Genomic DNA, 13,091 nt, shown 5'->3' with positions numbered 1-13,091 from the left:
ACCAGGTAAGGACGGCAGATGTACATCAGTAAAGGGCATTAGTGAACAAAATGTATTATTTTGCTGACAATTGATGATAGTTTCATGGCACAATTCCTGAGACTAGCTTTCATAGAATCACATAATAGAATCATAGAAAGTTTATGGCACAGAAAGAGACCACTTGGCCCAACGTGTCTGCACCAACGGTGAATCGAGCCACCCAGACTAACCCATCTTCCAGAATTTGTTCCATAGCCCAGCACGTTACAGCTCTCGACGTGCATATTCAGGCACCTTTTGAATGAGTTGAGCGTTCCTGGGTTTCCAACCCTTACAGTCTGCGAGTTCCAGAGCCCCACTACCCACAGGGTGAAAAACATTTCCTCATCTCCCCTCGAATCTTTCTGCCAATCACTTTAAATCTTTGCCCCTCTCGTCATTGACCTATCTTGTCCGATATATAGGCCCTTCACCTCCACTCTATCCAGGACCCTCAAAATTTTGTACATCTCTATCAGATCTCCCCTCAGCCTCCTCTGTTCCAAGGAGAACAACCACTGCCTATCCAATCTTTCATCACAGCTGTATTTTTCCAGTACTGGCAACATCCTCATAAATCTCCTCTCTCCCCTCTCTAGTGCAATTTCTGAAATGAGGTGACAGATTTTTCAGTTCCAGAATTTTTTTTCTGTTAATTTATTGAATTTTAATTCCACCAGCTGCCGTGGTGGGATTTGAAACGACGTGCCCAAAATATTATCTTGGACTTCTGGATTACCAGCTCAGTGACATCAAAGCATGCCCTTCAACAGAGGGAATGGGTGCTCAGTTCTCAGTTCCTCCTCAGGCTTTCAATCTGACTCAAACAACGCAACTCTCTCTCTCTCTCTCCAACCTTAGCTCCTTCTTCTATTCCCCACCACCACATACACACACACACGCACACACACACACAAACACACACACATTGACCTGAAACGTTAACTCAGGTTCTCTCTCCAGAGATGCTGCCAAACTTGCTGAGTGTTTTCAGCACTTTCTTTCTCCACTTCGCCTTGAATGCTGTTTCCTTCTCCACTTTCTGCCAGCTCGCCATATTCCTTGATTATATGAGAGACCAAAAATCTGTCCATCCCGACCTGAAATGTATTCAATGCTAGAGAATCCACAACACTATGGGGTGGAGAATTCCAAAGTTTCACAACCCTTTGAGTGAAGTAATTTCTCTTCATCCAACTCCTAAATGATCGCCCCATATCCTGAGACTGTGTCCCCTGTGTTACATTCCTCGACCAGCGGATACCATCTCTTATTGTCTACCCTATCCAGCTCCTTCAGAATCTTGCATGTTTCAATGAGATTGCCTCTCATTCTCTAAACTCCAGACAATATCGAATCAATATACTCAGCCTCCCTTATTAGGGAAACTCCCTCACCCGAAGGTTTACTGAACCTTCACTGAACCACCTCCAATTCAAGTATATCCTTTCTTAAATGTTGAGATGAAAACTGCACACAGTACTCCAGATGTGGTCTCACAAATAGCCTGCACAATTGTAACAAGACTTCTTTATTCCTTTACTCCAACCCCCTTCTAATAAAGGCTGACATGCCATTTTGCCTTCCTAAATGGTTGCTGTGCCTGCACGCTTAATGTCTGTATCCCTGTACAGGCTCACCCAAGACTGTTTGAACAGCAACACTTACAATTTTCAGGGACGGGTTAGGTAGTGAATAATCCGCGCTCTGCTAGACAGTGCACAGTCAGGCACTGACAGTTAGGTTCTGTCCTGATGTCCAGGCAAAACTAGGATGGATAAACTCACCTGCACATCATAGGGGGGAACAATATCTGTCTCACACACAGCACTGATGGTGTGCTCTCAGACACAGTCACTGCCCACCTATCCATACATTCCAGGGAATCACTGCAGGTGAGATACTGCCCCTCCGATCTCCCATCAACTTTCCATCAGCAAAGAGAAAGGCAAGAGTGAGGACAGGAGCAGTCCCAGATTCCAAATGGTACTGCACTTTGAAGAGACAAGCGATGCAGTCTTGCCCCTCACAGATATTGCACCACAGACAGGGACATTATTAATCTCACACTTTGGAAATGTGTCAGAGACAGAGAAATAACAACGTTCCAGATTAACCCTCTCTTGCCTGTTGAGCTGTCTGCAGTCTGGCAGCTGAGGGCAGTTGGTTAATACTCTCAGTGACCGTGTGTATCACTCTGATTGAATTAATCTGATATTTGAGTCATGATGAAAATTTCAAACAAAGTTAACTGTCAGTCACCATAAACTATTGTATTTTCCATGGCAACACCTCTACCAATAAGAGTCCACCTGCCAACCAATCAGCACTTTCTTCTTATACAGTATAATTTCTTGCTTCTCCTTACATTGGTATTCTTGCGGCTTGTCCTGATGAGTGCAAGACGAAAAGCTTTGACAAAATGTCTCTACTTTCAGCAATACTCAAGCTCTGAACAACCAAACGACTAATTTTATCTGCGAATGCTGCCTCATAGATTAACTCCTACACAATCCCAGCAAACACACTGAGACCCTCTTCCCTCCCAACTATCACCAGGATTGGTTTGAGAAATTTCCCTTCAGGATCACAGTCGGTGAATGGTTACTTACATCAGAAGACACTGAGAAAAACTGAGAGAAGGGATCTATCGAGTTGAATAGTTCTAGATTGTAAAGTCAGTTTCAATTACAAACACTCAGTTGACGGCGGTGAATTCAATTTCAGTCGGAAATTTCGGCGCACACTCCAGTGCCAGTACTGAGGGAGCGCTGCTCTGTCAGAAGTACCGTCTACCAGATCAGATATTAAAATAAGACGCCATCTGCCCTCTCAGGTCGATGTAACAGATCCCATGGCATTAGTCTGAAGAAGAGCAGTAGTGGCAGGTGGGGGATGGGGTCTCCCCGGTATCCTGGGGCCTAATATTTATCATTCATCCAACATTACTGCAGCATATTATCTGGGTTTTGGAATCTGGCTTTTGTGGGATCTTGCTGTGCACAAACTGGCTTCCGATTTTCCCACATCACAACAGCGACTACACTTCCCGTATAACTTCATTGGCTGTTGAGCGTTAGGTGACGCACTGAGGTTGTGAAGGGCTCTATAGAAATGCAAGTCTTCCTTCACTGCTGACAATGCATCATTCCAGGAATACAAAGTCTGAATTTCAAAGATTTAATATTTAAATCACGTATACAAAAACCGTGTGCCAACATTATTAACAATATATCAACACTCTTTGCTACTCAAGTCCTTCCCAAAGGAGCTCCCATGGTTTCAGTGTGAGGATTGTGAGTGGATTGTCATCAATCAGGTGTTAATAGTTGCTCATAGTCTGTGGTCCCTCAGAACCCGAGTCTGAGGGGTCTTGCTCACAGTCTGCAGTATCACTGCAGTCCCCAGTGCAGTCTGGTCCAGCCCGCTTCCTGGCCGTGTGGCCGCACTGGGTTGTGGAATGGACACGGGCACGGATGCAATGTCACCCCGAGAGAGGGCAGAATGCACCAGGTGCACGGTCCCAGTCTCATGTGGCCAGGACTCAGCACTGACCGGTGGGAGAGTTGACTGCAGCAGAGCTGTGACACGACCGAAGCCACGGTCAATAAATCCAACCAGCCTTTCCAAACCGGAGGAGACGGTACAGGTTAGAGCCTGAAAGGCGCCTGTTTGAGCCTCGATCAACGATGCCAGGTCGGGGACCACCGGATCCTGGACAGGGGGCATCACAGCGGCGTCCGTGGAGCTCACCATAGGCTCCTTGGTGACTGCAAGGTGGTGAGGTATTGTGACAGAGCATCACCCAGTATGGACACTGACTCCTCCATCCTCTCAGACAGGGTGAGGCAGTTCCTGGACAGGTTGTCCAGTGCCTCCAGCAGTTGATGATGCACTTGGAAGATCCTCATTTTAAAGGCTGGGCTGGTGAACTCTCCATCCGTGTGCTCTTCGGCAGAGCTGGAAGCTGAGCTTGCCCTTCGGCCATCCATCTCCTGCACTCTCCTTTCCACCATGGCCAGCTTCTGCTCACCATTCCTGAATGATTCACTCTCCGTGCATCCTGACAACTGGACATCTCTTCCACCAGCGAATCCCGTGTTGATGTACTGGAATATTGGAGCTGGTGACAAAGCCTTTTCTGTTCGCTGGTCCCCTTCCATCTCATACACAGCGGGACCCAAGTAATGGCTCAGACCTGGAACAGAGGGGAGAGGGGCAAGTGTCAGTTTGTGATGGGAAGGTTAGATAGCAGCAAGATGAGGGGGCAGCACAATGTGAGTGCAGGGCGCCACAACGTCCACGTGATTGTTTAACAGAAGAGAAAGAATTAGAGAATTAGGTCTTCACCCTGTGTCAACCGGCCTCCAACACTGTCATTCTGCATTCTTCTCCAGCTGCCAAGCCATATGATGTCCAGAGCTTCTTGCTCCATCTGGGTGAGTTCCTGAATATAGGTCCTCTTCCTGGGCTTGTGTGCCAGTTTGTCCTGTGGAGAGAGTGGAAGGGAGTTAGTCTCTGCTGTCTGAGGCTGTAATCTGAAGAGGTGTTGGGGAAACTCCAGATAAAGGAAGAAAACGTGTATTTTTATAGCACCATTCAGGACTCAAGATGTCCCGAACAGTCTGGAGCCAATGGAGGACCTTGGAAATCTCGTCTCTGCTGTAATGTATGAAATGCGGCAGCCAATTTGCCAACAGCGTGGTCCCACTTTGAGATCAATGATCAGGTAATGTGTTTCAGTGCAGTTTGTTGAGGGATAAATGTTGGCCAAGGGAACCCAGGTGAACTCTCTTGTTCATCTTCAAAATAGTGCAATGGGATTGTTTACACCAACTGAGAGGACAGGACCATGGTCTGACATCTTACCTAAAAGGAAACACCAGTGTTAACCTAGATTCTGCTCTCAATTCTGTGGAATAGGACTGTAATCCACCATTTCTAACCCTAAGGTGACCTACTGTACCATGGCAGATACTAGCAAAGATAAGGGCTTGCATTTATATAGCAACTTTGAAGACCAAATGACGTTGTAAAATGCTTTATCGCCAATTGAAGTGTATACGCTGTTGGAATAGAAGAAAAGCGGCAGTCAATTTGTGCACAGCAAGATCCCAATTACAGCAATGTGATTCTGACCCGATCATCTGCTTTTGTGGTGTTGATTGAGGGATTAATATTGGGAAGAATTGTCCCTCTGCTCTTCCTCCACATAGTGGCCATGGGATCTTTTACATCCACCTGAGAGGGCAGACGGGATCTCTCTTTGTCATTTCATCGGAAACGTGGCACCTCTGACTGACTTACAATTGTATGGGGACCCGGTGAGACCGCACCTGGAGTACTGTGTGCAGTTTGGTCTCCGCACCTAAGGAAGGATATACTTCCCTGGAGGTAGTTCTGGGTTGGTACCTCGGATGAGAGGGTTGCCCTACGGTGAGATGCTGAGCAAATTGTGCTCATACTCTAGGCAGTTTAGAAGAATGAGAGGGGGTGGCTCACATTCGTACCAATGGCATAGGTAGAAAAAGGGATGAAGTCCTGTAACAAGAATTTAGGGAGCTAGGTAGCAGATTAAAAAGCAGGACCTCATAGGTTGCAATCTCTGGATTACCCCTGGTGCCATGTGCTACTGAGTATAGGAATAGAAGGATAGAGCAGATGTATGCGTGGCTGAAGAGATGATGCAGGAGGGAGGGCGTTAGTTGGCTGGATCTCTCGGTCTGTTTCCAGCGAAGGTGGGACCTGAACAAGTTGGATGAGTTGCACCTGAACCGAAATGGGGCCAACATCCTTGCTGGGAGATTTGTTAGTGCTGTTTTCTTTTTTTTTTTGGGGGGGGGGGGGGAGGCGGTGCTGGCTAAATTAATTTGGCAGGTGGTGTGATACAGAGTGGAGGGACAGTAGTGGTGATACAAGTCAAATATAGAAGAGCAATTGAGTCAGACTGGAAGGCAGTGCAAATATAGACCTGGTATGGCACAAGCGAATAATGCAAGGCTGGATTGCATCTGTTTTAAAGCAAGGAGTCTTACTAGTAAGGCTGATGAATTGCGTGCGTTGATTAACACATGGGAATATGATATTATTGATATCACTGTGACATGGTTGAGGGAAGGGCAGGACAGGCAGCTCAATATTCCAGGGTATAGAATCTTCAGGCGTGACAGGGGAGGGTGTGAAAGAGGAGGTGGCATTGGACTGTTGAACAGGAAGTCAATTACTGCAGTAAGGAAGGATGATATCTTGGAGGGTTCCTCAAAAGCGCAGGGTCAATAACCAGTGGGCATAGATTTAAGCTAAGGGGCAGGAGGTTTAGACAGGATTTGAGGGAAGAAACATTCACCCAGAGGATGGAGAAATCTGGAAAACACTGATTGAAGGGGTGGTAGAGGCAGGAAACCTGACAACATTTAAGCAGTATTTAGATGAGCACTTGAAACGCCATAGCATTAAGGCTACGGGCCAAGTGCTGGAAAATGGGATTAGAATAGATAAGTGCTTGATGGCTGGCACAGACATGATGGGTCGAAGAGCCTGTTTCTGTGCTGTATAAATCTATGATCTCATTGAAACATATATAACTCCGAAGGGGTTTGCTAAGGCAGACACTGAGAGGGGTTATCCTTCAACTGGGGAATCTAGACACAGGGACACAGCCTCAGTACTAGTGGCCAATCCTGCAGGACTGAAAGGAGGAGAAATGTATTCACTCAGAGGGTGTGAAACATTAGAATTCTACATCTCAGAAGGTTGCAGATGCTTTATCTTTGTGTATTAACAAGACTGTGATTGATACTTTTGTAAACTCTCAGGGAATCGAGGAATATGAGGAGCAGGTGGAAAATGGAGCTGAGGTAGAAGATCAGCCATGATTGTATTGATGGTTGGAGCAGACTTCAGGGGCCATATGGTATATACCTGCTCCTCATGGCCTTAGCAGCACTTGCTCATTGATGGGTCAAGTTAGTTTGTTGTGCTCAGGTCCTGGAGTGGAACCTGAAATCACAGAGTTGTGACTGAGAGGTCACAGTGTTACCAACAGAGCCGCAGAGCCATGTACCACAATGATAGTAGGAATGAGGGTCTTCAGTTAATGTGGAGAGACTGGAGAAGCTGGGATTGTTCTCCTTAAAGCAGGGGAATATAATGGGAGATTTAATAGAGGTGTTCAAATTGGGCGGGTTTTTATACAGTCAATAAGGAGAAACTATTTCTCTGCTCCTGTTCAAATCCAGCAGTGAGATCGTACATGTCACACGTGACTTGTTTAACCCAATCATGTTAAGGACGCACTTCTGACAGTGTCGCAGTCCCTGAGCAGTGACCGGGAGTCTTACCCTTGCAGTGCGGGTGATGTCGTTGAACTTCTTGCGGCACTGCCCCCCTGTCCGGATGACATCAGTCCTGGCATTCACATTGAGGGCCACCTCCTCCCAGGCCTGGCGTAGTGTCTGTCTGGGCATCTTCCTCCCGTCCGAGGGGACTTCCTTGCGGGACCTCACCTGTTCCACCAGAATCTCCACTGCTGCATCGCTGAATCTCGGAGCTTTCGATTCCGACATGTTTCAGGGACGGAGGCGGCGAAGAAGCAGCGACTGCAGACAAAGTGAAGGATGAGAGAGAGGTTTAAAGAGCGCCGGGCCCGCCGGAAATCCCAGCCGCCGGAAATTCCCAACCTTCCAGCTGGGCGAGCAGTCCGTCACTGCACCGCAGGCTGGCTCATTGTCCCAATCCCATACAAAGACTTGCCGCCAGTCAAAGTGATTCCTGCCAATGACAGGAGCTTTCAACACTCCCGCCTGATATCCACCCGCAGTCAAAATGCTCCCTGGCTCTGACAGCAGCGGTGCTGCTCGAGAAAGAGCTGTGTTAAAGCAGCACAAACACAGTTTGAAATGCAACCCCCACCTCTTATTTAATGTTGAATTCCTTGCTTTAACATTTGCAGCACATCACACAGACAGTATTCTGTCGGTATTCTGTTCAGTACAAACTTGCTGACTGATTTATTTGAACAGGAGATAAATACACCAAACACAGATTGTAAATAGGTGATTAATTCTGCATCTGTGACTAACTGTATTGTGTATAAGTGCAATATTAACTCTGTATCTGTCAGTATCTGGTTTTGTGTGTGAATGTGCTATGAATTTTCTCTCTGTCACTATCTGGGACTATGTGTGAATGCGGCATTAATTCTGACTCACATCAAAACAGAAGGAAATACTCAGCAGGTCTGGGAACATCTGTGGAGAGAACAACAGAGTTAATGTTTCAGGTTTGCGACTTTTCATCAGAACTGTTAAAGGTTAGAAATGTAACAGGCTATGAACAAGTGTAAAGTGGGCGGGGTGGAGGGGAAGAAGAACACAAGGGAAGGTGTGTGAGAGGGCTGAGGACAGGAGAGAGTAAATGATACAGAGGTCATGGAACAAAGGCAAAGGGAGTGTCATTAGTTGCATTAAAAGACAAAGCATTAGTCTGGAGAGAGTGTTAATGACAGACCAATGAACAGATCTGTCCAAATGCAGAAATCTGAAAGAAAAAGTTTAATGCAGGCCCATGGTTAAAATAAAGTACAAAAGACAGTCATACTCTGAAGTTTTTGAACTCAATGTTGAATCTAGAAGGCTGTCGAGGGACATTCTGTTCCTGTCACCCTCTGGTACTCTGAGTGCATATGGGATTAATTCTGTCTGTCACTCCCTTGTACAGTTTGTGAATGTGGGATTAATTCTGCATCTGTTTCGCTTTGGTACAGTGTGTGAGTGTGGAGTTATGTCTGCATCTGTCAGATTCTCTTACTGTATATGAGTGGGGGAATAATTCTTCAGCTACCTCGCTTTGATACAGTCTATGAGTTTGGGATTAATTCTGTATCTTTCAGATTCTGTTCCTGTGTATGTGTGCAGGATTAATTCAGTCTCTGTCATTCTCAGTTCCTTTGTCAGAGTGTGGGATTCACTCTCTTTCTGACAGTTCCAGATACTGTGTGTGAGTGTGGGATCAGTTGTATTTCTATCACTGTCTGGTGCAGTGTGAGTGTGGGATTCACTCTGTGTCTGTTTCTCTCTGACCCTGTGTGTGTGAGTAGGATTAATTCAGTCTCTGTCATTCTCAGTTCCTTTGTCTGAATGTGGGATTCACTCTCTTTCTGACAGTTCCAGATACTGTGTGTGAGTGTGGGATCAGTTGTGTGCAGTGTGAGTGTGGGATTCACTCTGTGTCTGTCACTCCCTGGACATTGTCTGTCTGAAACTTCCTGATACTATGTATCAGGGACGGAGACACTCTCTATCTGTACGTCTCTTCTACAGATTGTGAGTGTGGGATTCATTTGACCCTCTCCGGAACTGTGTGTGATGTAATCATTCTATATTTGGTCAGTCTCTGGTATTCTATGTTATTATAGGGTACATAATGTATCTGTCAGTCCCCGATACAATATGGTTTTGGGATTCGTTCTGCATCGATCTGACTGTGTTACTGTATATGATTGTGGGATTCATTTTGTACTTGTCTGTTGTGGTATTGTGTGTGCATGGGAATTATTCTGTCTCTCTTTGCCTCTGATATTGTAAGTTTGTGTTTAATTCTGCACTTGATACAATATGTCAGTGTAGCATATTTTTTGGCTGTTGTTGTTTGCAACAATCTCTGGCATAACAGGTAACTCAGAGTAATATGCAGAGACCCAGACTAATGTTTGCGGACATGGGATCAAATCCCATCACAGCAGGTGGTAAATACTGCGCAATCGCGGGAGTATTTGTATTTTCTCAGCTCAGTAAATGTTATACACTCTGAGGTTGGCGCTCCTGAAGCTCAGGTTGCTCCACTCAAACAGTGAACATTTGATGGGAGGTTCAATGGTGAGGTTGATATTCAGGAAGGGTTTACATGCATTCTATAAGGAGAAAAGGTTTCCCCTGGCAGGTGGATCAGTAACAATAGAATTACAGTATTAAAACATGGTTACAGTATAGAAGGAGGCCATTCAGCCCTTTGAACCAGTGCCCGCTCTCTACAAGAGCATGTCAGCTAATCCCACTCCCCTGCCTTTTCCTTGTAACCCTGCATTTTTTGCCTTCAGATAATGATCCAATTTCACTTCAAAAACCACGATTGGATCTGCCTCCACCACAATCTCAGGCAGTGTATTCCAGATCCTAACCACTCACTGGACAGGAAAAGTTTCCCTTTTCCCTCATGTCGCCTCTGGCAGTTTTGCCAACCACTGTAAATCGGTGCCCTCTGGTTTTTGACACTTCTCCAAATGAGAACAGTTTCTCCCCATCTACTCTGTCCAGATCCCTCATGATTTTGAAAACCTCTATTCACTCTCCTCCCAGCCTTCTCTTCTTGAAGGAGAACAGACGCAGCTTCTCCAATCTATCCATGGATCTGTCCAAACGCAATACTTTAATATTTCAATACTGACTTAATTGGCTGCAAAGCACTTCGGAACATTCTCAGGTCTTGATCGGCGCTACATAAATGCCAGTGTTTCTTTGGTTTCAAAGTTTATCCATGTGTCCGCTTGCACCCAGGTTTATTGGGAAGACTGAAACAATTGTTTTTGATGCACACTCCAAACTCCATTCCCCAACCACCAACTCCATTCCTCTCCCTGACAAATGTCTGTTGTGTGTAACCTTGGTGTCATATTTGTCCCTGAGATGAGCTTCCGACCACACATCACTAAGCATGCCCAATTCCACCTCCATAACATCACCTGACATTGTCCCTGTCTCAGCTCATCTGTTACTGAAACCCTCATTCATGCCTTCGTTACCTCTGGACTTGACAATTCAACACACTCCTGGCTGCTCTCCCACATTCGACACTTCCCACACATGACGTCATCCCAAACTCTGCTGACCATGCACTAAACTCACACCGAGTCCAGTTTATCCTTCACCCCGTGCTCTCTGAACTTCCCTGGCACCCGGTCCAGCAAAACATCGATTGCAAAATTCTCATTTTTGTTTTCAAATCCCTCCTTGTCCCCTCACCCCCTCCCTATCTTTGTAACCTCCTCCAGCCGGGACAATTCTTATCCTCCTGTTCAAATCCCTCCATGTGCCCAACCCCCTCCCGATCTCTGTAACCTCCTCCAGCCCGGACAATTCTTATCCTCCTCTTCAAATCCCTCCATGTCCCCTCGCCCCCTCCCTTTCTCTGTAACCTCCTCCAGCCCGGACAATTCTTACCCTCCTCTTCAAATCCCTCCATGTGCCCAACCCCCTACCCATCTCTGTAACCACCTCCAGCCCGGACAATTCTTATCCTCCTCTTCAAATCCCTCCATGTGCCCTCGCCCCTTCCTATCTCTGTAACCTCCTCCTGCCAGGACAATTCTTATCCTCCTGTTCAAATCCCTCCATGTCCCCTCGCCCCCTCCCTATTTCTGTAACCTCCTCCAGCCGGACAATTCTTATCCTCCTCTTCAAATCCCTCCATGTGCCCTCGCCCTCTCCCTATCTCTGTAACCTCCTCCAGCCCGGACAATTCTTATCCTCCTGTTCAAATCCCTCCATGTCCCATCGCCATCTCCCTATCTCTATAACCTCCTCCAGCCCGGACAATTCTTATCCTCCTGTTCAAATCCCTCCATGTCCCCTCGCCATCTCCCTATCTCTGCAACCTCCTCCAGCCCGGACAATTCTTATCCACCTGATCGAATCCCTCCATGTCCCCTCGCCATCTCCCTATCTCTGCAACCTCCTCCAGCCCGGACAATTCTTATCCACCTGATCGAATCCCTCCATGTCCCCTCGCCCCCTCCCTATCTCTGTAACCACCTCCAGCCCGGACAATTCTTATCCTCCTGTTGAAATCCCTCCTTGTCACCTCGCCCCCTCCCTTTCTCTGTCACCTCCTCCAGCCAGGACAATTCTTATCCTCCTCATCAAATCCCTCCATAGATCCTCGCCCCTCTGCCTATCTCTGTAACCTCCTCCAGGCTGGACAATTCTTATCCTCCTCTTCAAATCCCTCCATGTCCCCTCGCCCTCTCCCTATCTCTGTAACCTCCTCCAGCCAGGACAATTCTTATCCTCCTGTTCAAAACCCTCCATGTGCCCTCGCCCCTCCCTATCTCTGCAACCTCCTCCAGCCCAGACAATTCTTATCCTCCTGTTCAAATCCCTCCATGTCCCCTCACCCCCTCCCTATCTCTGCAACCTCCTCCAGCCCAGATAATTCTTATCCTCCTGTTCAAAACCCTCCATGTGCACTCGCCCCCTCCCTATCTCTGTAACCTCCTCCAGCCAGGTCAATTCTTATCCTCCTGTTCAAATCCCTCCATGGTTCCTTGCCCCTCCCTATCTCTGTAACCACCTCCAGTTGGACAATTCTCATCCTCCTGTTCAAATCCCTCCATGTCCCCTCGCCCCCTCCCTATCTCTGTAACCTCCTCCAACCCAGACAATTCTTATCCTCGTCTTCAAATCCCTCCATGTGCCCTCGCCCTTTCCCTATCTCTGTAACCTCCTCCAGCCCGGACAATTCTTATCCTCAAGTTCAAATCCCTCCATGTGCCCTCGCCCTCTCCCTATCTCTGTAACCTCCTCCAGCCCGGAGAATTCTTATCCTCCTGTTCAAATCCCTCCATGTGCCATCGCCCTCTCCCTATCTCTGTAACCTCCTCCAGCCCGGACAATTCTTATCCTCCTGTTCAAATCCCTCCATGTCCCCTCGCCATCTCCCTATCTCTATAACCTCCTCCAGCCCGGACAATTCTTAACCTCCTGATCAAATCCCTCCATGTCACCTCGCCCCCTCCCTATCTCTGTAACCACCTCCAGCCCGGACAATTCTTATCCTCCTGATCAAATCCCTCCATGTCCCCTCGCCCCTCCCTATCTCTGTAACCTCCTCCAGGCTGGACAATTCTTATCCTCCTCTTCAAATCCCTCTATGTGCCCTCACCCCTCCCTATCTCTGTAACTTCCTCTGGCCAGGACAATTCTTATCCTCCTGTTCAAATCCCTCCATGTCCCCTCACTCCCTCCCTATCTCTGCAACCTCCTCCAGCCCAGATAATTCTTATCCTCCTGTTCAAA

The 13,091-nt window shown here is 47.2% G+C and overlaps 1 pseudogene; it reads right to left on the bottom strand.

Annotated features, from left to right (window-relative positions):
- Positions 1-3,354: 3,354 nt before the first annotated feature.
- LOC137366829 (uncharacterized) lies at positions 3,355-7,625 on the bottom strand (annotated as a pseudogene).
- Positions 7,626-13,091: the final 5,466 nt, after the last annotated feature.

Source organism: Heterodontus francisci, unplaced genomic scaffold, assembly GCF_036365525.1.
Source record: "Heterodontus francisci isolate sHetFra1 unplaced genomic scaffold, sHetFra1.hap1 HAP1_SCAFFOLD_241, whole genome shotgun sequence".
NCBI classification, from domain to species: Eukaryota; Metazoa; Chordata; class Chondrichthyes; order Heterodontiformes; family Heterodontidae; genus Heterodontus; species Heterodontus francisci.
Note: the sequence above shows the minus strand (reverse complement) of the source record. Positions and strands in the feature narration are given on the sequence as shown.